This window comes from Amblyomma maculatum, chromosome 1, assembly GCF_055883805.1.
Source record: "Amblyomma maculatum isolate TAMU_Amacu chromosome 1, ASM5588380v1, whole genome shotgun sequence".
NCBI lineage: Eukaryota > Metazoa > Arthropoda > Arachnida > Ixodida > Ixodidae > Amblyomma > Amblyomma maculatum.
The window spans coordinates 498,463,720-498,490,324 of NC_139344.1; the positions used below are offsets into that span (position 1 = coordinate 498,463,720).

General features: G+C 47.7%; 1 protein-coding gene across 1 annotated transcript in view; it reads right to left on the bottom strand.

Moving 5' to 3' along the window:
- Nucleotides 1-5,802: 5,802 nt before the first annotated feature.
- Nucleotides 5,803-26,605, bottom strand: part of LOC146210295 (uncharacterized) — a 155,266-nt gene continuing 134,463 nt past the window's right edge. The window contains exons 9-11 of the mRNA XM_084609161.1: nt 9,636-9,744; nt 7,788-7,910; nt 5,803-6,887 (exon numbers count right to left, since the gene is read on the bottom strand). The gene's annotated coding sequence lies outside the window, so the exon portion shown is untranslated. The remainder of the gene's footprint in view (nt 6,888-7,787; nt 7,911-9,635; nt 9,745-26,605) is intronic.

A 26,605-nucleotide genomic window follows, 5' to 3' on the forward strand; every position in this document is an offset into this window, starting at 1 on the left:
CTTGAAATTAGGTATGAAGTGCGTCCACCGGTTTGAATTAGATGTACGAAGTGCTTCCACAGGTTCAAATTCAGAGAATGAGGTGCGTCCGCCAGATGAAATTAGGGGTACGAAGAGTGTCCATCATTTGAAAATAGATGTACGAAGTCCGTCCGTTGGATAAATTATGTTTACAAAGTGCAACCACCATGGCAATTCGGTGTATGCAGTGCACCCACAGGTTGCCATTAAGTGTTTGAATCTCGTCCACCGGTTGAAACTCGAAGGCAGTTTGAGAGGTACGTCATATCACCATCATTACAATTTAGCATTCTCATATTAACCCACGTAAGGCACAAACGACAGTTCTGGAGACTGCAGGTAACAAAAACATCCAGTGATGAAGCCAAGTATGTTGTTTTGATGATCCTCCTTTTAGACAAGTGTTATGGAGTAGTCGGATAGTTCAGCTATAACCTATGCAGTGTTTATTTCTTAGCGAAAGCATTTCTAGGTTCATGGTGAAAATCTCGCATTCGCGAGAGGTTCTCGTGCCTTTATATAATTTTCTTGCTCAAAACATCACAATAGGCTCTGGCATCAGCATAATTTCCACTTTCTTGCCTTCATTCTCAAATGTGGAGAAGAGTTGCCCTGAGATGCCGATGTCACCGATGACAATGCTAAAGAAAACATAAGTACACAAACAGGCAAGATAGAGGTACAAGAAAAAGGGTAGACAGAAAAGATAGAAGAGAAGGATGAGGAAAGGCTGTCACCATTAAGTTCTTCCATGTTACTTGGTAAGCAAAAACAGCTCTTCAGCAAAGCTGAGTTCTATCTTGTAATTTTTTTCTCCAGACAACTGTTGGTCTAGTTGGTACAGATCCATGGCATAAAATGAACAGGACGAAACAAAAATAAATTTGGACAAGGTGCTTTGTTTTGTCCTGTTCATTTTGCGCCATCTACTCTAATTTTTTCTCCCCCATAGGTTTCATTACCAAGGATATACAGTCGCCGAGCGATATTTTGGATGCCCAATTTTCCGGACTTGCCTGAAAATCCGGACCTTACCATGGCACCAACACGCACTCTATAGAATGAATGTATAACACCGACAAAAATTTCGGACGTTTGAAATCCTTCTCGTTCGATTTTCCACTCTTTCTTTCGATTGGCGACTCAAAAGCTACCGAAAACGCAAACAATGCTGGTGCCATGACTTTTCTGGCCGCTGCCATTTTGGTTTTTGCAACCTCAAACCCACGTGTCATATTGTCCGCTGATCACGGCTTCAGAACCTCGCACCCAGTATAGCCTCGATAGCTGGCACCGCTTGCTGCACCATACTGCCAGTGTCAGCTCTGCCGTGCTGCCACTTTCTCTGTGGTGCTGCCATCATGCACAGTCGTCAATCACCACGATCGCCATTCACGTGTTGTGTGTTGTGCTGTTTACATCGCCGCGTCAACTACAAGCAGTTACCAATGGCACCGACACCACCGTCCCATCCACCTCCTCAATAAAACCATTGAAACGAAGAAATTACAGCAGTTTGACTGGGAAAAGAAGGCTGTCATTATCAGGCAAGTGGGAAGTAGCCGGTCGCAAGCGGACGTTGCAATGCAATTTGCGATCTCGAAGCAGACTATCTCTGATTACCTACAAAACACAGTAAAAATTCTAGAGGCCACCAAGAAGTCATCTGGATCCAGCCAAAAGAATATCAGCCAAGGTGCCCACCCGAAGCTTGAGGAAGCCATTCTGGTGTGGCTGAAAACCATGATTGTCAAACATGTGCTGGTGTCCAGTGATGTTTAAAAGAAAAAAGCACAAACCCTGGAGTTGCAGATGAATATTGAAGGCTGCAAGTTTAGCGATGGTTGGGTCCAGAATTTTAAGAGGAGACAAGACCTTAGCTTCAAAAAAATGTGCAGCGAGTGTCACAGTTGACGAGGCAGCTATTGAAAGCTATCAGTGTGGCAGGCTACAGTCATTGCTCCAGCAGTTCGCACCAGAAGACACACTTATCTGCGACGAAACCGGACTTTTTTACAAGCTGTTACCAGAAAAAACCCTTACTTTCACTGGCAACCCTTGCCACGGTGGCCAGCACAGCAAAGAATGGCTAACATACCTTGTCGGCTGCAACATGCTCGGCACCGAAAAGCTCCAGATGCTGGTGATCGGAAAATGAAAACTCCTAGATGTTTTAAAGGAGCGCGTGTTCTAGTGCTGTACAAAGCCAACAAGAAAACCTAGATAACACAGCAGATTTTCGGAGGTTACATCCGGAAGCTGGACAAAACGTTCAAGCTCCAAGGACGCAGTTCTCATTCTGTGCTGTGCTGCACAAGGCCACATCAAGGATCTGAAAGCCATGCAACTGGAATTCTTGCCGCTGAACAAAACGTCCCTACTACTGCCCATGGACCAGGCATTATCCGGACACTCAAGCACCTCTATCGGTCACTCATGCTTAGTCGCATGGTGTTATGCGTGGACAGTGGCAAAATCTACAGTGCCAACTTGTCTGCACTCGGCATGCTTTCCAATGCATGGAAGGCGGAGCTTCCGCCCTGCTGGTTTCGCGATCAGAGATGAAGTGCCGTCGTCATCCGATGATAGCGCCTGTGAATCCAATCAGCAGTCTTGATCCGCTGACCTCATCGAGCACTTGCGCGCTGCAGAAGCCGTTCCCATACAAGTGACGCTGGAGCAGTTTGCTAATGCTCACAGCGAGATCGAGCTCTGCGCTGAACTCACCGACAACGAAAATGTTCTCCAGGTGCTTGAAAGTGATGGCTTGGGCTCCGACAGTGAAGAACCAGAGGCTGTGCTGGCAACTAGCAGTAAACTAACCCGAGCTCTGATGGTGCTTTTGGCTGTGTACAGCAAGAACGTCATCCTTGCCGACGTGCAAGCTGACTTACTTGTACGGCATGGTAGCACCCCGCAAAGGCATACTGACCACTTTTTCAAGCCGCTTGCTAAAGACTTTTCATTCCTGAATTTGTTTTTTGGACTGCCCGATTTTCCGGACGCTATCTCGACCCCTTGAGGGTCTGAAAAATTGGTCAGTGGCTGTAACAGGTTCTCTACACTAAGAATCCCACTCACAGGCCTAATAATATCGAAAAATATTTCCTTGTCATGACGACCAGCACTGGATTAAGTTGGGGGCTAAGGAGGCTGCAGCCCAGAGCCTCCTCTCCCGAGGATAGGTGCAGATGGCCCATTTATTCTATCCTGCGCCACATATAGAACTACAGTCGAGCCCGCTTATAACGGCCCCACTTAAGACGAACTTTCGCTTATAACAAACGAGACCGGAGCGACCGCCAAAATATACATTACTTCAATGGCACAAGATCGCACGTACAATGAACGTCCATGAGCGCTGCCGATCGGTTACAGCGAACGGACGGGGTTTGCGTAAACCCGGCGCCCCGATACGAGATAACGATGGGCTCCCATCCCTTTTGATCTGTTTTCGCAATCCTCCTCGCAAGCGAGCTACCCTTTGCTCGCCGACGCGCGCTGCCTACGAGTGTCGGCGCGTGGTGTGGCCTCCAAGGCCACGCTGCCGCCCCTCCTCGCAACTCCGCTCCCCTCTCCTCTCGCCATTCCCTCGTCTTCGCCTGTCTCCACGGCGCCGGCCGCCGGCATAGTCTTCGAAGCTTCGTCGTTTCGTTTCCTGGCTGTTCCATTGAGCGGCCGTGCCAGGGGCGCGGGGCGCCAGGAGGCAGGCCTCTCCATACACCAGCGGTTGTACTGTTTGCACGGGCGGACTGAATGCGCAGCGGCGCGCCGCGCGCATTCAGTACGGCGGTGACGGTTCGTGGCCTCCGAGATTTGCGGAGGTAATCTTGGAGGCCATGGGCGGTTGAAAGCAACTACGGTAGGAGACAACAGGTGGCAGCACTGACGCTCAAGGATGCCTCTCACTAGTGTCTCCCCGCTGCATACCTATAGGGAGCCCAAGCTCAAGTTTCGCCGCGCGACGGCAGCGCCGCATTCCTGGCATGGTGGCGAAATGTGAAACGATGGGGCTTCGCCGGAGCAGACGCTCCGCTAGATTCCTGTGCACGCGCGGCGATCGCGTTGCGTCTGGCGGTTATTTGCCGATACAAAAACACTTCCGCTGATGCGGAACGGATGTACTAACTAGCATTGTGTCATGGGAAGCCACAATAGTAGGCGAAGCACCAAAATTCGGGGCTCACGTGTGAAACTTTGCAGATTCCTGTGGAAGCGTGTCCGCAAAACCTGTTTTCCAACACCATGACAGCGTTCTGAGAAGTCTCGCGTTCTTTGTGGAAACGAAAAGAGCCAATTTCCCCTTTCTTCGTAAACTCAAAAATGTTGACAGTTGACAAAGACGGCTTGGAGAGCGAAAAAAGTACAGTGGTTAAACACCATGCATAAAAAATGAAGAGGATGGAAGATTATCCTGCTCGTCGCTCCCCGCGTGTCTAGTTTTGCCGATTTTTTGTGCTCTCTCCCTGCTTTGTGAGTGCTCTGAGAGCAACCAAATCAACAGGTGTGACGTCCACAACCGAGACTGATGTGTGAATGTGCCCTAAGTGTCCACAGCTGCCTTTTCATTTTTAGATTGACCAAGAAAATATCTAGGAACGAGGCCTTTTTTTTTTCGGGGGTGGGAGCGGCGTTGGAAAACATGCCTTGCTGAGACGCTTTTACAGATTTTCGCAAATTGGCCAATAAGTGAACCAGTTATTATTATTATTATTATTATTAACGAAGATATGTCGGAAGTGCAGTACAAAAGTGATCCTAGCTATGGCTCGACTAACACTACTCGCACGGAGCATCCCATTCGCGTCACAAAGTTCGTGAGTGCAAACCAAATAATATCATAAATGAAGCGCAACCATTTAATAAGAACCGAAATAAAACACTGTGTAGTACAAGCTTGGATTTCACCTGCCTTCCGAGCCAGCAAGCCGGTTATATCGCGTGTAGCGCACGGAGCACGCATGTGCTTATGAGATTGCTAGCGTTCTTGTCTTTGATAAAACACCTCCTTCGAACTATATAGTTATTCTTCTACTGCGAAATTTCCTTTGCTAACGTCGTAATAATAAAAAAACAAATCCGTATATAGATCGCATGCTACAGGCCAAAACGATGGTCAACGAGCGGGCCATTTTATTCCACAGTACTGATGATACTTTAGCAGTTTTTAAAGATATTATGTACGACAATATAATTACATAGCGGACTTACCTCGAGATGCATTCCTACCCTTTTGCTAACGTGGGACGCATTCACAATCAATATTTACTCATCCCCGTCTGTCGTCTGCTCTACAGTGCAGACGTGAATAAAAAGTTTCCCGCTTATATTAAAGTATCCTTCATGGGAGTACGCGTCAGGTTGCCCAATCAAGACGGAATGCGGTTTGCATGTTGCGGTGCGCCTGCGGGGGCGCGTCAATGCGCGTGCTCGTGCGAGAGAAAGCGCACGGCGCACGCCGTGAAGGCAGCGAGCGAGCCGGCGGCGTCCAGTAGGTGTTGGTCCAGTGAGTGCCCGCGCGACAAAGCAGCGCAAGACGTCGGCACGTGCGCAGAAGCGAGCGAGCGAAAGGAGAAAACTTGCACGGGATGCCTAGGTGGTGCCGCCGCGTTTATCCCCAGTTTCTATTTTTCTGTCAGAGCTGGCGCTCCCTGTCAGGAGCAGCAGCGCCGCTCAACGGTGCTTTGGAAGCCTATGCCCCGCTGTGTGTCCGTTCCGTTCCATTCCTTAGGCACTTCTTCGCTTGCCTCGCGTGATTGTCACACGTGCGCACGTGCTCCGTCAGTTGCGGCGCTTTGTTGTCATTTTCGTGTGTGTGGTGTGAGCGCTTCGTCTGTCGGGCCTGTCGTATAATTCGGGATGGCGGACGGGAATCGCCTGCCTCCAGCGGTCACGAAACGAAAAGCGCTGGACATGGCAACGAAGCGAGCAATTGTGACGGAACTGTCTCAAGGTGCTAAAAATTGCGAGCTGGTGAAGAAGTACAACGTGTCGAAATCAACCATCTCGACAATTCTGAAGAATAAGGAAAAGATCGCCAGCTCCGACGCCAACACAGCGGACAGAAAGCGCCTGCGGAAGGCCACCTATGTGGACGTAGAGGATGCCATTATTGCAAGATACGCGGAGCAGGATGTGTATAACGCAGATGAAACTGCATTATTTTATCAGATGCTTCCCGATAAGACGCACTCCATGAAAGGGGAGTCATGCGCTGGCGGTAAACACAGTAAAGTGCGCGTTACAGTTCTGTGCACTAATATGAATGGCAGCGACCGGCGCATGCCGTTTGTAATCGGAAAATCCAAGAAGCCATGTTGCTTTCGGAACCATGTACCCGTGCGCTACAGGCACAATACTAAGTCCTGGATGACACGGGATTTATTCGCAGAGTGGCTGGGCGAGTTTGACCACGACATGCAGAGGCAAAGCAGGCGCGTGCTGCTGCTGTTGCTCGACAATTGCTCAGCGCACCACGTGCAAACGTCTCTGACAGCAGTGACTACTTTTCCTGCCGCCCAATACCACTTCTAAAGCGCAGCCTCTTGATTTGGGCATAATACGCTCCTTTAAGGCATCGTATAGGCACCGCATTGTGCAGCGCTTGCTCATCGCCGTTGACCGTCCGGCCGCTAACTTGCCGCTCCGAGTTTCATTGTATTCAGCCTTTGAGATGGTGAAGGCGGCCTGGGCGGAGGTGACGACCGCTTGCGTGCGAAACTGCTTCCGCAAGGCTGGCTTCGTCGACGCAGTACCGGACGTCGGGCCTGATGCCTCCGATGATGATGATTCCGGCGGCGATTTGTGGCAGCGCGTCGTCGACTCAGACATCGGAGGCCCTGGCATTGGTTGGCAGGATTTTATTTCTGCGGATGAAGAAGCGGATATTGCAGAACCGTGCACGGACGAAGGCATCGTTTCTGAAGTGCGGGCCGAGAGCGACGCGGAAGAATCAGATGAAGATGAAACGTCTGAGCGAGCACCCGTAAGCACATCTGTAGCAATGGGCTATATAGAGGGCCTCAGACAACTTGTCTATGCCAAGGGACTCGGCGAAGAGCACGCCAGTGCTTTAAATAAACTGGAGACCGCCCTCTTCGCATCTGCACTGCAGAAACAGACGAGCATCACAGACTTTTTTGCTAAGAAATAAATTTCGTGTTTTGACCGCCAATTTTTTTTTTTCTCTTTTTTTAGTTTGTGGTCCAGTTACTACGAACTTCGGGATATAACGAACGGACGCCACGTGACACTCAGGTTCATTAAAAGCGGGCTCGACTGTACATATAAGGGAACGTCAAGCAACAAGTATAGTGAAAAAAAGCAGAAGGAGGAGACGGGGTCTTCCTCTAATCTGACTGTTTCACTTTTGGGAGCCTTTGTCGAGCTGCAAAAACAGGAATTCCCCACTACACAGGAAGTACCCTTTCTTGTAAGGTTGCAGTCGGTTGGCGTTTGAGAAGTTTTTGATGGTCTCATGTCAATCCCTCCATCCTGTGGTGGTGGACGAAAAAATCGGAATAATGTGACTAGAACAATGGGGGAGATGAGGAAAATATTAGTCCCCTCCACCATCCACTATACCAATACATTTTCCAAATAGTTCGATTACTTCGTCCTTTCTGCTTTAAGAGAAGAAAATAGGCCATGCCAGAGTGAGCTCGTGAAGAGTCAGCGCTGTGTCTATGTCTCCCCTCGCTGTGTCTATGTCTCCTAGTCTTGCGCACTGCATTGATAACGTCAAACAGACATGTCCAAGCGCCTACCTTATCTGAAATCCAACGTAGAACAATGGGCCCTTGTCCGCGTTTCAGTGCCAAGCCCTGCACCTTGGTTTCCTTGTTCGCGGTGGCCGTTTGCCGCCCCCGCAAGCTTTCCTTCTCAGAAGCCTGAAAGCGAAAGTTCTACCAATGGAGATCTTTTGCTCTGCTCTGAGACCGACTCGAGAAACCACGGGATAAGACTACGCAAGATCATACGATCAGAATGATGCAGCTGGTTGGTTTTTTGGGGTTTAACGTCCCAAAGCGACTCGGGCTATGAGAGACGCCATAGTGGAGTACTCCGGAAATTTCGACCACCTGGGGTTCTTTACCGTGCACTGACATCGCACAGCACATGGGCGCCTAGCTTTTCGCCTTTATCGAAAAGTGGCCGCCGAGGCCGGGATTCAATCCCGTGTCCTTGGGCACAGTAGACGAGGTGCCTAATCACTGCGCCACCCCGACGGGGCCATAATGATACAGCAAGCTTGCCTGCATAAAGACTGGCTCTTCCTAAGAGCACATGGTGGTGCATTTTTAATGAACGCCACAAATGAAAGGCATCTATTTTTCCAGACTGCTGACAGCACATGAAATTCCTGTAACAGTGCATGCTACTACAGCTCCGAGCCAACACCACGAAAAAGAGACCTCATCCCTGTCGTCGTTTTATTTGCGGCCCCAATAAGTTATCTACTAATCTGAGCAACGGCTGCACTTGTGTTCTGTGTGCATCACTCTCACGCCAATCACATCTTGTTCTTTTTTATTTCATGTAGCTAAAATAAAACTGGATACACTTATTGCATGAAATGAGGGGGAGCTGTCAAAGGAATTGGAGCGGGGCTGAGGATGTTACATGGGTATTAGCCCCGGGCCCCATTTTCCTTAATCTGGCCCTGCTGGCAAGTTTCATTTTGTAGTATATATAAAAATGAACCAAACATTTTTACAAAAGTGTACTAGAGCGAAAAAGAAAAATCATTCACTGATTGCCATGAAAAACCAAAACATAGCAAAAAGACAGTCACAAAACTGTTAACATCAGATCCATTCATAACACAGAAAGAAGAGCTGATGAAGAGACACAGAGCATCGCATTTTTTACTCAAAGCTCTAAAAAGCAGAGGCCGCTTTTTGACAAGCCATTATAAATATTACGTTTCGCACTGTTACTTTATGATGGCATGTCAGTGTGGTGTAGTGAAAAAGAAAAGGCTGTAGTTAGGCTGGATTAGTTTGGGTGGTGTGTCCCTGACAGAGAACAGTTGCGGTTTACCTCCATGTATTTTCCCATAACATATGTTGGAGGCTTACTGAGAGCACTTCAATAGCGAAACCTGAATCTCCATAGTGGCTGCCAGCTTTGCGCTAGCACTATGCCAACCAATGCAACGAATTCTAAAGTGGTACAACAAGCCGCGTGATTCGGGCACCTTTTTGCAGTACCATTCATATCAATGTCGAAGAGTGGCATGCCATGTACAGAGCGTCAGCAATGTCATTTTCTACCTGGCGGATATGGTGCGCATCTGGTTTGTGACGCACGAAGACAATCTCACATCCTGGGATAGTAATATGCACAGGGAGATCCAAGATCTGCTTGGCAAGCCGATCGGATGCAAGTTCGGCGCTAAAAAAGATCTACCATCCCGAGCCCAGTCCTCAATCAAATCATATTTGTTGTGTATTTAAGATGTTCTAGTCTCATGCCACAAAGTGGATAGCGCCATGTCCAAGTCCGACAAGGTGGGCCACATATCAAAGGGAACTGAAGATAATGCTTTTAATCACCTCCATTGCAAGGAGTGGGCACAGAGGAAAGGTAAAAGGAACCAAAGGCTTACACACCTGTTTTTACATCCTGCAGTTCCTAGTGGCCTTCGCAGCTGGCCCGTCGTCGGATGGCTCTCCAGATGGGCAGCGGCCTCAGGATGGATTCAGTGACGCTCCCCTTGCCCTGAATCCATTAAAGTCACTGTAACTATGAAAGTACTGCAGCTACTTTCTCTTTGCAGCGGCGCCGCCCATTGGCCCTCTGAGATCACATGCTCAAGCCCCGCCATGGATGGTCCGCTTGAGCAGACGACCCGCAGTCAACGCAGGGCTTCGGTGGCACGTGGGCGGCATGTTTTATGGCTCAGTTCGTCCCATAGTGTGCATAAAACATGCACAGCGTAGTCACTCTGGGGATGCCGGGGTGTTGCGCTTTCGGGTGAAATTGGGGTAGTATTATTTACTGCCCCGAGCGGAAAGTGATAAAGAACAGTATGACCGTATGACTGCATCGCTTTTTCACAACAAATTTGTCCCAAATAAGAATACCAAGCTTTGCGAGTCAAGCATTTTGTGAACTTATCAGCTGTTATCAGACACTAAATGTTCATCCTGCGATTTACAGGTTAGTTTGACATCCCTAACCAGCCTGCATTGCATGTTTCGCTGTATATTTTTTGTCCGTCACAGCTACATTTTCGGAAACGTTTTGCGCGTTTTCTTTTTCTTAAGGTCATTCATATTGGCTAATGAGTGATGCGTCTCACAGCTATATCTGTACTTAGCTAATTATGATGCTCAATTGAAATTTTTTTAAGCACAAAACAATTTCCGAAATGACACACGAGCCATGACGGGTGCCAAATGCGGAGGTTCCGTGTCAAAGTAAATAACAATGAGTTCTTTACCATGCTACATTAGGACCCCACAGCAAGGAAAGTTCATGAGAGGGTGGAATCACACTACTTTTCGAGTATGATGGTAAGAATGGGCTTTGTGGATAGACGTCTTGCAAACATGCTGGTGAGCCCGGGTCGGGCATTGCACTTCGGTCAGAGCACAACATATCCTCATAGCCTACCGTTTTCATTCGCACAGCTTGTCTGCATGGCAAGACTTCTCCTAGGCTTGGCGCTTTAATTCTAGCCTCTCCCCATTTCCCCCACCCCTTGTAAGCAGTTGCAAAAAGCAATCACCGGGGGCCATCTAGCTACGAATTCAGTGTTGCCCTTGTGCACTCGTGTAGTTGGAGCTGCCAAAAACGTCACCCGGCTGGCACGCGACAAGGCGAAGGGAAGTACAGACGGGACAGCAAGCGCTAAGAGAATACCTTTCTAATGAGTCACATTTCAGGCGAGCCCTCACGTGAACGTGGCATATATGACTGCTGTAAACAGTTTGCCTGGTCCCGAAAACATACGTTTGCAAGCCTTTTAGAATGACTCTTTTCAGATATATATGGTAGAATAACCTGCGCTGCAACGAATGAAGCACTATGGAACACGCTTCCATCTTGCGCACGCCCGGGAAGTGAGGAACCCGATCGTGGCTGCGCAGCAGCCGTGCTACGCTTTAAATGATTTCGTAAACCCTCTTCCTCTAAAAGATTTCATTCTTAAATGCTATCATTCGTTATATTCCACGCAAAATCAATCAACAAAGCCTCTGTGGGGGAGACACGAGCTATAGCGGAGCTTTCCTCGCCTAGCAGACGATGCGTTCGTTGCGTTGGACCATTCCTGGCAACAACTCAATGTTGCCCACACGCCGCCCGCTGATTGCAGTACTTTGAGAGTTCCAGAGACTTTAGGATCCATCTGTGTGGCATCATGTGAACTCAATATGCGCCCCCTGCAATTGGTCAGTGCCACGTCAATGTCATCGCCACTGGAAAGGATAAGCAGCATCTCGTCAGTGAGCACGGAGGCGTGATGAAGGGAACCAAAGGCTTACACACCTCCTTTTTCATCCTGCAGGTTACTCAACTTTCCAAGTTACCTTGTCGTAGCTTTAGATCAGATCCATACCCTGAAAGTTATAGCGCCCTTTTTTATTAATGAATGTAGCGCTTTATTTCTAAGCGGATACTGTAGCTCCACCTTGTGGGGTAGGTGCAATGAGGAGCATACTGCTTACACTACGCTTGTCAGGGGAGCCACCTGTTTGCAGCCTGTGGAAGCAAATTACTGAAACCGCAGCTTGTCTTCCTTTCATAAGCACAGGGAGGAATATATTAATCATTGCACTCTTTACGCACATTTTTCATGCACTCGGGCCCTCGTATATTTTTTTATGGCTTTGAGAGTGGCAGTGTTTAATATCGAGATTTTTTTGTGCAGATTGAGGACCGCAGCATATTTTTGAGTGGTTAAGCAAGCATTGAGCTTAAAGCAAATCTGAAGTTTCCATGACCACCAGTGCTCCTCAATCTTATGAGCTGGTAAATAGTTAAAGAAGTTAAAACGGGGGAATTAGTAAAATTGAAGCTGATATTGCCCCATACCTGTAGTGTCAGAGTTAGAGCAGATTTTTACTTCAATGAATATTTTGCTTTAAGGTGAAGCAGCATTAGGACCATAAATATGCCTCCAAAATGATGCCATTAGTACCTGAAGAAACACCTCGGAAGTTCATGTCAGCAAGTGAGTTACAATGTGCAACATCCTTCCATACTGAGATTCTGTTTCTATACAGGCATATTTTCTGTACCTATTTATCTCTATTGCTTTCTTTTTTTTTGCATTGCAAATGACCTCTTCAAAGCTGCTACAGAAAATGAGATGCCGTGTTTTCTTCTTTTAGGTGACCAGACCAATCTATTCCCCAAAAAATGCATTGGCACAGAAACAGACTTTGACATGCTTCAGAGAGAATGTGAGAGGTCGCAGCAAAGAAGGGAATCTGGAAATACCAACCCTGTGTTTAACGTCTATGAAAACATCAACACCTCATCAGGCAAAAATGAAAGATGCTGCTGATGCACAATCGCTCATTTTATGCCAGCCCTGTTGCTGACCGAAAAGATAGCAGCTATAGCCAGTGTAGTCAGACACTGGCTCATAGCTGCAATCTTCTTTGTCTAAGTTTGCAGCCATTGAATATCTGTTTCTCTAAACAATTGAGCCTTTTTTCCTGCAGAGATCTACCATCCACTTTGCAATCTGAAAAAAAAAAATACATAACTTTAAAGTGCACTGCTGCCACTATTCAAAATTTGCGGCATGTGTGGTCAGACCTTCAGCATCGAGAAACGTGTTCGGGGAACTCTACTGACAATAATATCCACGTCACCTTGAACATGAGCAGATTTGGCACAGCCAACCCTTGACCAATGGCATGGCAGCAGGTAACATTCTGCTGTGTGGCAGCATTCTGTACAGTGGTGCCAACGTATCAAAGGTCTTACACTTACTGGCAGCCATCAACATTTAAGTCCTTTCGAAGACATCATACGTCTACCAGAAAGGCTGTCTCCTGCCAGCCATAAAGGAAGTAACTAGAATGTGCATGTAACCTAGACATATCTGATCCTCAGTAACACAGCAGGCTTCACTTGTTGAAGCATTGGGGGACAACTGCCTTCAATTGCTTGGAAAGATGTGATTCAAAAGCTTCATGGATGCTGAAACAGCCAAGGTTGTACAAGTTGGAGAGGTAAGAATGCTGTTTTACATGTTGTTCATAGTATTGTTGTCAAAATGCTTGATCAAATTTATTTGTTGCATGCTGAATGAAGTCACCAGACGAGCCCACAAATGGAATGGGCAGGCAAGGGCTAATTAATTTGAACCTCGTGGTTGCTACATTGACGACCGACAGGCATCCTGGCATAAGAAAGTATATGCGTGAAAGCAAAACAACGATCAAACACGAGCTAGACAGCTGGCATGTTGTCAAAGGTTTGTATGTAAAATTACATTTAAAGCTAATTATGCTTATAGATGTGTTATTACAAATCTACTCCAGCTTGGGGGATTCCCCTATATATCCGACCGTTATGTTGTGGGTTTTGAAAATGTGAAACTAGCCATTAGAGGAGCCTACACACAAACTGTTACAATTAGCACTGCTAGTTGCCGAGTGGACAGAAAAGAGCAAACATTTTTATTTATTTTTTTATGCAAAATGTTTCAGCTTTTGACAGTTTGGTTTGTTATTTACATCATAAATAAAAAGTACAGAACACACGCTCTAATGGATGTGGTAGCTCTGCGTCTTACTCAATATTTTTCATGTCCAGGTCTGGTGGCCTGCATTGGTAGATACAGCCTGTGTCTGATGGGGATCTTTGACAGAGTGAGATGTACTAGAAAGTGCGCATGCACCATACTACAAAGCCTGATTCCTGATGCTGCTAATCATAGTTTCACTAGCTCAATTTCATTTCCAATATTTCCTTGCTAAATACATTGTGTCATATATAGGGGTTGCCACAATAATTTTAAAGGGGCTCTAAACAGCCTTAGAATAATGTTTCCCTATGCCTAGTATGTGAAAGAATGGCGATGTAAAATAACATTCCCGCAAGAATTTTTGAAATGCGGCATTTGGAAGCAGAGTTATTTGCAATCAAAATTTGAATATCTGCGCCTTCGCGGCTTTCCTCCTCCTTTCAAATTTTTAGCACACGCAAAGGCTGGCCCTTCTCCACGGGCCTCGCCCACTGACACGTCACAACTGACACAGTTGTGCTTTTACTTTTTTGCTTAGCGCCGCAACTTCCGTTTTGGCGCGCTTACTTGCAGATGCGCCCCCGAGGGCCTCTCGTCTGCTTCATCGTCCTTCGGCGCAATTCGGAAGGTTTGATGCCACGCTATATATCCCTGGCGTTGACCTCACCCTCAATTTTGTGTTACGTCCTGTGCACGACGGGTGCAGGATAACTCTGGGCTAGACTGGCCACTCTCTTGAGTTCGCGAAGGCAGTTATCGAAGCGCTGAATTGTTGTTTTGACGGGACATGAGTGGGAGGTTGCTACGGTGTGCAGACCCTGGCTGCGAAGGTATTGCTAGTGACGGCAGGAAAAACATTCTGCATAAAGTGCTCAAGATGCCAACCTCTGGAAACAGTGGGAACAGCTCATCAGATAGCCAGCATCCGTGAAGATGTTTGTGGACGGCATTTCTCTCCCGATGCGTATAATTTTTACCTGGGTGTCGTTCGCGATTTGGGCATCCCAACAAGATTGCGTCTGCGTGAAGGAGCGGTACCAACGCTGTTTGTTTCAACACTGCCGGTAAGTGTAAAATGAAAATATTGTGATAATAATAGCTTTAGACGCGTTACCACATTACAGTGTGGATTCTTTTTAACTCAGGCGATCTTGTTCGACGTTGTGGCGTGCATAAGCGAGATTTGTCATGATCACTGTGAATTTTACTACTCAAAATAAACCAGTGGCGAGCTTACAATGAGATTTTGATATTTTTTACTGTTACGCTAGTCAACCCCATGCACCAATGCACCCATATAAGCCGTATACTATCGTCACGATTCAGCACCGGATTCTTTAACGGCATGTACTTATGGGGGTCGAATCCAATCTCGGCACTCATTCTCCGAATTCTTTTCGAACTCGGGGTCCGTAATATTCATGCCACAGCATGGGTATGAGATGTCAGCGAAAGACTAGAAATTCAGAATCGAGATTGCAGAGAGCGGTTTTCCAGGCGTCGCAGAGGGAAACTCTCTCTTGCACCTTGCTCGAACCTTGAAATCGTGTTTAGGCTCCTCGTGCGTTTGACTATACGATGCTCCTTCGTGAAAGATAAGGGTCTATACTAAGGAAAAAAAGGGGGATGAGGAGAAGGGGGCTACGTATTTTTGCGCAGCCGCGGTTTGTTAACCGCGGTTCGGCGTCAGCTGACTGCAGGAAAACGGCAAACGCACGCACCGTCAGGAAGTAAACAAACTCTGTTCGGTGCCCGATTATGATCGCAGTATGACTCCAACCCTGTAGCTTTTTTTTAATGCCGTGTGGTGTTTGTACAGAGCACACCCTCACATGGATGGAGCTGCGTCCAAGTTCACCAACCGAGGCGGCCAGGAAAGAAACACGTGAAAACCGAGATGTGCGGTTGATAAAAGAACGAAGAAAGGAGGGACACTGGTCAGGAACAAAGAGATGGAAATAAAAAAAAAGGAGGGACACTGGTCAGGAACAAAGAGATGAAAACAAAAAAAAAAAGTGCCAAGGGGCTTTACCCTTCAACAAGGGGGAGGGTCATGAATGCAAGGTTATCACTCGCGTGAACTGGCTTAGTCACTCAAAGTTGTGCCCCTTAATCCCTAAGCGATCAGCTGCCAATCGGAAGTGTAAGTGTTGGTTGACAGGAGCATCTAGATTTTTTCTTCGGGATGGGGGGGCCGGAGGGGGAAATAAACTGCAACAAGGGAAGAGGACTTCTCCAAATGGCTCACCGACAACAATAAGAGCAGGAGCCTTCTCCGGTTCCTAACGGAAAATAATTTACACAGGTTTTTATAATATGCCTTATGACAAGCTTGCGTAAAAAAAAAAAAGAAAACTGCGCACGCTTGCAGCAGTGCAACGATCGAGGGACACAGTTCGGCGCAATGTTACAAGTGGCTCACAAATGCACACTTATTTTTGTCCCAGCTTTTCCAGGAACAGCAGGTGCAGATCATCAGCCAGCTGGATGGAATGGAAGTGGGAGATGGGCGTTGCGACTCCCCGGGCTACAGCGCCAAGTATGCACGTACAGCGTTGTTGTCATTCAGACTGACCATATCCTACAATGCAAACAGGTAAGAATAGGAGAGGTGTGATACGAAAATTGGTAAGCTGCAATTCATATTAACTGTGTTAAGTAAGCTGCAGTGCCCAATAGCGCGAACATGGGGCCTGGCCTCAACTTAACGAGTCTCAGTGCAGTCTTTAACAAAAGCCGACAATTTATGCATATTAGAAATTATTTTCAACCTCACCAACAGTGTCCTTGGCAACTGCTGCTTGCATGTCCATACATAAAAAGAATCAAATTATTCATTATGCAATACAAACAATTGAATTACAAAATGTTTCATCGTTGTAAACCATTGGGGAAGAGGTACATTTGCTGGCATATATTATTATGTAATGAGTTTTTAATTCCATCTATCTACAGACCACCACCCAGCTATCCGGACATATTGCAAGTACAGCAAATCACACATACAGCACTACTTTGATGCCTGGCACATTACTAAGGATGCGTGCAGTTGCTTGCTTTACTAGGGCAAACACCTGGTCATAGCATTATTCTGCACTGGATTTAAGAAGTTGAAAGCTGTGAGCAGGTCGAAGAGCTGTGAAGTAATAGAACCATGGATCCAGACAATCACAAGTCGTGTTTACTATGTTGCTGCCCTGAGCCAGGGTGATGCATGTGGTGCAGCCTTTTGAACAATATATGCGATAAGCATGATGGCCATGATGGACCATACAGCAAATGCCTGCATGAGCTCCTTGCAAACAGGCAGTGGATGAGCACAGGTAATCTGTTTTTTATATTTGTAATGTTTTCACTTTGATGTTGTTTGGAAGGTGCAGGGCTCACATTTGTGGCATTTGTCAGGCAATGATAAATTTAAGGGATAGGAAATGCAAATAGAACTTCACAGGAAAAAACTTTCCACACATCCGCACATAACATCAAGTTGACATATGACATAGCCAAGAAAGAATGAAGTGAAGAAACAAAATAATCTAAATGTGAATGCTGAGATATTTTAATACATGCAAGTAGGAAACACAAATACAATGGGATTTTCCATACTGACAATTTTAAAGGAGACAAAGTGCAGCATGTTTGCTCGACATCTCTTAGATTTCTTTTCAGAGTAAGACCTGGGGTCTTTTTATAAATATGATGCTAAAACTGTTTTCAGCTGCAATGCAGCAGCTGTAAGCAGGTTCAGCATCTACGGTTGAGCAGAACTAAAAGCTCGTTAATTCAAACTCGAAGGGGCCGAGAAAATTGTTCGAATTAAGCGGAGTTCAAATTAACAGTCGGGCACTGGAATGAGTGCCATCGTGGCCCACCGTGCTGGCCGAGCCCACATGTTGACTCATTACCATGAGTAAAGAGGGCTAGGCGCTACTGCACGTTTACGGAAGGCGATTCCGATAATTTTTGCAATTGAGCCGCAACAGTGAATGAACGGGACTAATCGGTCAGTCATGCGCCGCAAACAAGAACCGGAATGCATTCGTGTGAGTAGCGAGCTTCAAAACATGTTTATTTACACGGGAAAATAATCTGTAATGTGCATTTGCTTGCGTTTCTTGAGCCACGACTCCACAAGCATCGACTGCAGCTTGCCCAAGAGTTCCAGCGCAGGATCTGAATTCTCATCGGCGGAGAAGTATCGTGCAGCGAGATCGAGCGCCGACACTACTTCACATGCACTAGGGGGTGGCACCGGATCGTCGCCTTCGTCGGACTCTTCATCGCTTTCAGCCGTGTTCGCCACCCGTGAGCCCTGTGGAGCACATGCCGCGATTATATCCTCATCACTCAAGGGCCCAGACGTCTCCACACCGTTGTCAACGTCAACGTAGGCTTCAAAGGCGACACCCTCCGACAAAGCCGCGTAGCCACGGTCGAGCACGACGGAGTCATCATCAGACGAACCCTCCGCTACCTCCGCGCTGCATGCTTCTGGGACGTCACCGAAGCCACACTTGCGGAAACAATTTTTGATAGTTTCCAGCTTAACGGTATTCCACGATGATGCCAGCATGTGGACAGCTCCAAGCAAATCGATGTCGTACGACTTGCCACTGTCCAAACAAAGAAGTCTCTCTAGGAGGTGGCGCCTGTACAGCGTTTTTAAGTTCTGAATAACTCCAAGATCTAGGCTGGAGCACAGAAGTCGTGTTTTTAGGCAAAGATGCCAAGCGGATTGCTGTCAGTCCACTCACGTCACAATGAGCTGTACAGTTGTCCACGAACATGAGAACATTCCTGTTCTGTGCAGCGAATTTCCTGTCTAGCTTGCCCAGCCAGTCGGTGAAAATTTCCCGTGTCATCCACGACTCTTTGTTTGCGGTGTAATCAACAGGAAGCCTCTTGATGCCTTTAAAACAGCGGAGCTTCTCTACCTTGCCGATCACCAGCAAGCGCCACCGTTCCGTGCCCATCGCATTTGCGCACATCATGGCAGTGATTCTTTCTTTGCTTCTCTTTCCGCCAGCACAAGTGTCGCCTTTGTAAGTGAAGGTCTTGTTGGGGAGCAATTTGAAATACAGCGCCGTCTCGACATCGCTGAGCGCATAATCAGCGAGGAGTTCCTTCAGTTCACTGGAGACCCACTGTTCACACGTTTCCTTGTCGACTTCAGCTGACTCCCCACAAACGTTTCTAAATGTCAGCCCGTGACGCGCCTTGAAATGCGACAGCCAGCCTTCCAACGCGCCGAACTCGCTAAAGCCCAATTGGCTGGCAAAGACTGCAGCCTTCGCAGCAATTATGGGCCCACTTAACGGAATGTTCCAGCTGCGAACTTCTTTTATCCATGCCATTACGGCACTCTCCAGTTCGGGATGGGCTGACATCCGTAGCCTTTTGCGTGAGGGCTCCATAACGTCTTTACGAAAGGCAGCACTGATCGATTCCTTGTTCTTGAGATACGTTGACAGCGTGCTCTTCTTGATGTCGTACTTTTTGGCTATATCCGTCTTGGATAGGACACCACGTTCCACCTGACTCAAAATCTCCATTTTAGTCTTGAGGTCCTTTGCCGTGTATTTACCGCGGTTTGCCATGGCTGTCACAATCGGTGAGTCGTCGCTGGCAAGGCGGTGAGACAACGAAAACGATAAAACTTGGACCACCGCGGCACAACACCGAAAACTGCGTTGTGCACACGTGACCGCAGGACAAAAAGAAAAAAGGATTGTCAAAAGCACACCCAGCAACCGCGGTGCAGCCAAAACCTGCAACAGCTGGCGCCGGACCGTTGGTGTGATGGAGCCTGGCGGCACCCGGCAGCGAAAACCTGCTACGGCATGCACCGGAATGCTCGCTGTGACTGGCGAGTGCGCACCTCGTCTCGCGCGTGCGGGCAGATTTGAAAGATTTTGTTTTTTGCGTCTTTAGTAATCTTTCTGCGCATTGTATACGGTATGGGCCGACTTCTGTCTGCGCTGTGTGAGCCACGGGCTCCTAGTTCGAATTAACCATTGTGGATACTGGCATGTTCGAATTATCGGGCGTTTTCTCCTATTGAAATACATAGGGCCATACCGGGACCCGAGCGTCAGTTCGAATTAACCGTAAGTTCGAATTAACAGAGTTCAAATTAACGAGGTTTTACTGTACTACCAACACTGCAGCTCATCAGGCGAATATTTATATATACAGTTAAATCTTGCTACTAGAGACACTGTTACAAGAGACACTCAGTTATAAGAGACATTTGAAAATTGTTTGGTTGGTTTCCCTACACATGCCATGTTAACAACACTGCATACAAGAGACATGGTTACAAGAGACACTCGGTTACTAAGGGTAACTTTCGCAGGTCCCTGGAGTAACTTCCTCACTATTTGGAAGAGACACAACCCAGGTGTGCTCATGCAATGTACGTGAAGCGTGCCAACTCGTACATGATGCACTTCAGATTCCCTTAGCCAAATTCTGCTCCATATCAGCATCCTTTTTATTGTATATGTCAGGAACTCAGAAGGAGTGCTTCCCAATGATAAAACGACCCCGTTGTTTCAGCCACTGGCATCGCATTACTGTCACCCACGAAGCAAATCAAAATGGATGAATGACATCCAGCAGTTTTAACTCCTCGCTGTTTAAAATTTAATCACACGGTGAAAGCTCAGAATCCTGATGTTTTTCTCTTTGCGGACAATGCTTTTTGCAGCACCAAAGTTCTTGTGCTCAAAGCCACCAGTTATTTTTTCGCTTCAAACTCCACACCCTACCTTCTACCAATAGACAAAGGCAGTATGCACTCAGTCAAGTTGTTGTACAAAACAAGGTTGGTAGAACGTCTGTTTCTCGATAGGCAGCAAGACTGTACAATAGTAATTGATGCGAAGTTTGCTGTTCATGTGATTTCAGGTGTCTGGAATGGCCTGAGAAGTGAAGCTGTGAAAAACCATTTCAGACGAGGGGGCAAGCTTCCTTAAAAATGAAGCTTAGGCGAGCATCCAAGAGACTGCTGAGGTACCAGAATCTTTTGAGGAATTCGTATTTGCAGATGTGGATCTTGTGTGCTCCCAGATCGTACAGACTGTGCAATTCTCGCACAAGTAAATGGGACATGTGCCATAGAGGATCACTACGAAGACATTTAGAGGAAAAGTGTCAGCATCTGAGGGTTACGAGCATGTAAGAGTGCCTCAAAGGTATTACAGCAGCAGGAAGGCTTGCAAAGTGAAGTGCTTTACCTCCAGAATTTGGGAAGGAATACACTCTGCACTCACAAAAATACATACTTGTATGAATAACTTCTTTAAGCTTTCCTGAACAATTTCCTGTTAATGTGTGTAAATGCATTTATATGCTGATGTGCAATAAACTGATCAACACAGTGCTTTTAGAATTTTTGGTTACAAGAGACCTTGCTTACAAGAGACATCTTTTTTGGGTCCCTTGAGTGTCTCTTGTAATGAGGTTTTACTATATATTTTTATATATATATTGTTAAGGAAAGAACACAGTGGTAAACGCTAGTTCACTGTTAGAAGCACAACACACACCGCACACCACACCACGAAGTTAGCTAGGCCTGAGCGTCGTCTTCTTCACTACTTGACACCAGCACGTCGTCGTCGTCTCGATATACTGTGCTCCGTAACAGTTTTCCCCGTGCCGAAGAAGCACCGTCCCGGTGCGTCCTACACAGGAGAACTCGAATGATATGGTTTTAGACGGGCGACATGCACGAGTTCTGGATGAGGGGTTGTGGAAAGATTCTTGGGCTGTAAAGGGGCGATCTCATAGGTCACATCAGTGACTTGCCGCAAGACTGAGTAGGGGCCCACGTAACGAGGCAAAAGTTTCTCACACATACCTACACGGCGAGCCGGGTGCCAAAGAAGTACGAGGGAACCAGGAGGGTAGTGGACGTCTCGGTGATGAAGGTTGTAACGACGTTTTCTTAGAGCGCTGAGACGCTCCAAGACGCTCTCGAGCAATGTGGCGGGCAGCATCAGCGCGGCCGATGGCATCCGAAGTGTAGCTGCAGGAAGAGTCGTCAAGAGGCAGCAAGGTGTCGAAAGAGTCACGGCCGAAGAGTAGATAAAAGGGAGAGTATCCGGCGGTGTCATGACGTGAGGAGTTATAGGCGAACATGACGAAAGGTAAGCAGACATCCCAGTCACGATGGTGATCGGACACATACGTAGACAGCATGTTGGTCAGAGTGCGATTGAGGCGCTCAGTGAGACCATTCTTTTACGGATGGTAGGCCGTGGTGAACTGGTGACGAGTAGCGCATGAGCAGAGAAGGTCATGAACCACTTGAGAGAGGAAACAGCGGCCACGATCTGTGAGCAGTTGACGATGAGCACCATGAATCAAGATGACATCATGCAGAAGAAAGTCGGCAACGTCGGAGGCGCAGCTGGTAGGAATAGCCCTGGCTACAGCATATCGGGTGGTATAATCAGTCGCCACAGCAATCCACTTGTTTCCAAAAGGCCCACACGAGAAAACGGCTCTGTCAGCACTGGAATTGGTTGCAAGGGCCCACTAGGTTGAAGCGAGGGTGTCTTACGGCGCTGACACAGCTCACAAGCGGCGACGTAGCGACGGACAGAGCGGTAGAGACCAGGCCAAAAAAATCTGCATCGCACACTGTCATACGTGCGTGTGGCTCCCAAGTGTCTTGCTGTAGGAACGTCGTGAAGTTGGGCGCGGACACTAGAGCGCAGATGAGCCGGAACAACCAGTAAAAGGACCGCGCCATCTGGATGCATATTGCATCTGCATAATGTCTCGTTATGGAGTACAAACATGCTGGCGGAAGAATCGGGGATGTTGCGCAGCTGGTCAATAATTGGTTGCAGGGCAGGATCACGACGCTGTTCGGAGCCGATATTGATAAAGTCCGAGATGGACAAAACAGTCGTCAGCAGTATGGTCGAACAAATCGGGAGGATCTACGGGATGGCGGGACAAGCAGTCAGCGTCTTGGTGTAAGTGGCCGGACTTGTACACCACAGTAAATTCACTCTTGTATTCGTAAGGCCCAGCGACCTAAGCGGCCAGTGGGGTCCTTAAGTGAGGACAGCCAACACAAAGCATGATGATCAGTCACTACACAGAAGGACCGCCCAAACAAATAAGGGCGGAATTTGGTCAGCGCCCAAACAAGTGCAAGGCATTCCCGCTCTGTGATTGAATAATTGCGCTCAGAGGACGAAAGCAGGCGGCTAGCATAAGCAATGACGCGGGAGGAACCATGCTGGGACTGGGCGAGGATAGCACCAATACCATGTCCGCTAGCGTCGGTGCGCAGTTCGGTAGGTGCAGAAGGATCGAAGGGGTTAGAGCCGCAACGACGGTATGGGGGAGTATGACGTTGTGACGGAGAACACCATCGGTAATTAAGCAAGTAACATATGTGCCGTCAGGAACTGCGAGGATCGGGGCCAGCGGGATATAAATAGCAGCTTCGGGTGGTAGACGAACAAATTCGGCGGATCGGAGGCGGGGCTTGACATCGGTGTTTTCAGAGCAGCAGGGCAGGTCTAAGCGAAGAAGACCAGTTGAGCAATCGATCAGGGCAGAATGGGCCATTAAAAAGTCGATGCCAGGGATCACGTCGTGAGGGCAGCGGTCGATAACAGTGAAGAGGTCAGGGGAAGTGCGACCGGAAATACTCACGTGCGCAGTGCACAGTCCCACGACGGCAGTGACGCTTCCATCGGCAACACGAACGGCGGATGAAGCAGCGGGTGTGACAACCTTTTTGAGACGGCGGCGAAAAGATGAGCTTAGGACTGAAATTTGGGCACCAGTGTCAATGAGGGCAGTAACAGGGGCACCATCCACGTAGATGTCTAGAAGGTTGCGGCGATGAGCGAGGGTCAGCACAGGATTTTCGGGCCGGGTCGTCAATGCAGCGTCACCTCCGGGAGCTGCATTGGTTAGTTTTCCGGATGAGAGCCGGAGAAGTGGGGAGATGAGGAACGACGAGATTGGGGCGAGCGGGACCTCCGGGTCTGAGGAGACGGCGAGCGGCTGGGCATGCGCGGGGCTGGTGAGTTAGTCAGGAGTCCACGTATCCCGGACATAGGTTGGGTGTGGAACATAGTCGGCGCTGCGATCAGAATAGTAGCGAGGTCGAGGTGGCGAAACCCAACGGCTGCGGCAATGGCGAGAAATGTGGCCGACACGTGAGCAGTTGAAGCAGATTGGTCGGTCATCCGAGGTTCGCCATTCGTCCGGGTTGCGGTAGCGGTACCGTGTCTGAAAGGGCATGGTAGGAGCCGCAGCAGCTACGACTGGAACATTAGGTTGAAGCGAGGGCTGTGCGGAAGGTTGGCCGGAGTTGAAGCCCACGTTCGCGTTGAGGCCCACATTTGCAAACTCCTGGCAAACGACAGATTGGATTAAGGCTATAGTAGCATCCGCTGGCTGAGGAGCGAACGCAACGGGTGCCATAGCCTCTATCTCTCGACGAACAATCCTGGTCAAGTTGGAGGGATGAGATGGCTGCTGTAAGGTTGGACTATCTTCGCACGAGGACGGAGCAGCTGTGTTTGGCAAGCGTTCGAAGCGGTGAGTAATACGGCGGTGTTTTACTTGTTCGAACTGGCGGCAAACTTGGATAACTGAGTCGACCGTCGGACAATCTTTGCAAAGCAGCAGATTATAAACATCATCTGCAATTCCCTTTAATATGTAGCCCACCTTGTCTAATTCGGACATGGCGCTGTCTACCTTTCGGCATAGGGCTAGAATGTCTTGAATATAAGACAAGTACGATTCCGTCGAAGACTGGGCACGGGATGAGAGGTCTTTTTGTGCGCCAAGCTTGTGTCCGATCGGTTTGCCAAATAGGTCTCGAAGCTTCTCCTTGCACATCTCCCACGATGTGATATCGTCTTCATGCGTCTCAAACCAGACGCGCGCCGTACCTGCCAGATAGAAGATTACATTGGCAAGCATGAGGGTCGCGTCCCAACGGTTGTGCTTGCTGACCCGCTCGTACAAGGCGAGCCAGTCTTCTACGTCGACGTGGTCGGTGCCGCAAAAGGTGCCTGGATCGCGAGGCTGCGTCATGACGACGGTGGGAGCTGATGGTGCCACTGAAGAAGGTGTCGCGTCGGATCGCATAGTGATGGTACCAATCTGGCGGCCACTACGGAGATCCAGGTTTGGCGACTTACGTACTTCCAGCAATCCTCCACCAAATGTTAAGGAAAGAACACAGTGGTAAATGCTAGTTCACTGTTAGATGCACACCACACACCGCACACCACAGAACGAAGTTAGCTAGGCCTGAGCGTCGTCTTCTTCACTACTTCACATCAGCACGTCGTCGTCGTCTTGATATACTGTGCCCCGTAACAATATTTTTAACAGAATCATGTCCTTCCAAGAAGCTGAACTCCATTCTGAAGAACTCCCTGTTTTTGAACGACATTCGACAACTGTCTCCCAAAGCCCAAACATCTTCCCTTGAACCTTTTCACAACTTGGTCATCAGGTTTGCTCCCAAATCAATTGCATACTCAGATGGTGGGATGCAAGTAAGGTAAGTTGAATGAAAGAGAAGACTAAGACATTATTTTTCCCTCCAGTGTGACTATGCAGTCCAACTTTTCTGCATGGCATGTGAAAACAATAAATCCTTGCATGAAGCTTTTAATGTATGTACATAATATTGTCATAAAAGGAACAGAGGCCAGAGGAAATAGAATACACTTCACTTCACTTTAATACCTTAAAGACCCTCATTAGAGGGTATTACATAAGGGTATTACACACAATGCGAAAAAGAAAAACAGAAGTTCATCTATGAAAGCTTGTGCTGCATTTGCTTCATTTACTTTTGCTCCTTTTGATTCTTCAACTTGCTAAGCGTCCCATTGGAACTTGCAACTAAGCAGGTCGCTTTTAGTTTGTGCTATGGAATAGCCCTGGAGGGCTGAAAAATTGTACTGTGACAAATTTCAAGCACCTCAAAACAGTTTTTCGCATGGTGTAGTGCTGAGGTCTGGAGAAAAAGAAAAAACGAGTTCAAGTGTTTTTTTTTAATGTGAGAAGGGAGCAGCTGCTGTGTTACTGGATGCACTGGGTGCGTTCTTTTTATGGAAGTTGGGCTCGACTTCAGTCTCCTTAGTGCAGTGCTTGATCTGGAGCTCTCATGTTATCAGGCCAGGTAAAACGAGACCCTACAATTGCGATTCACAGGAGTCGACCCTGACATCTGCCAAAGTGCCCGCCACGTAACTCAATGTCAACTTCTGCATAAACTAGGCACCCAATGAGCCAGTTGCGACACTCCTTCCATCGTGATAGTAAATACACTGCTGTAAAATTAGCTGAACTTATCTTGTGTCTTTCTTTTCGAAACTTGGAACACTGCCATGTCAAAGGTAGTTTTCATACATTTGGAGGAGACTGTGGTGCACACTTCTGACATTCAAGGATGCTATAGTAGAAACATATTTGGTAGGATGGTAGCACTAGCCATTCTGCAATCCCCTTCCATGGAAAAAGTGCACAGGCCACTCAAGGGTCCCCATTGAAAGTCACTGCTGTTATGTTAGATGGGATGAGATAAAGAACAGTGCACCAGGAATACATACAGACAGAAATGACAAGAGCTGAGACACTGCAATGACGCAAAGTTAAGGGCAAGCATGGAGGGCCGGCTGAAAAAACACCTCGTCTCTCTTTAGTGCTCCTCATTTTAGTGCAGTCCCAAGACAAAGGTAGTTTTTAAAGAACTGGAAGTTATCAGCGCAAGTTTTCGACCCCTCTAGAATCGTCTCGAATGTCCCGAAGCTACTGCATTGAAACTGAAAGAATGCTCAAGGTTCACTTGATCACTTGGACTAATGATGA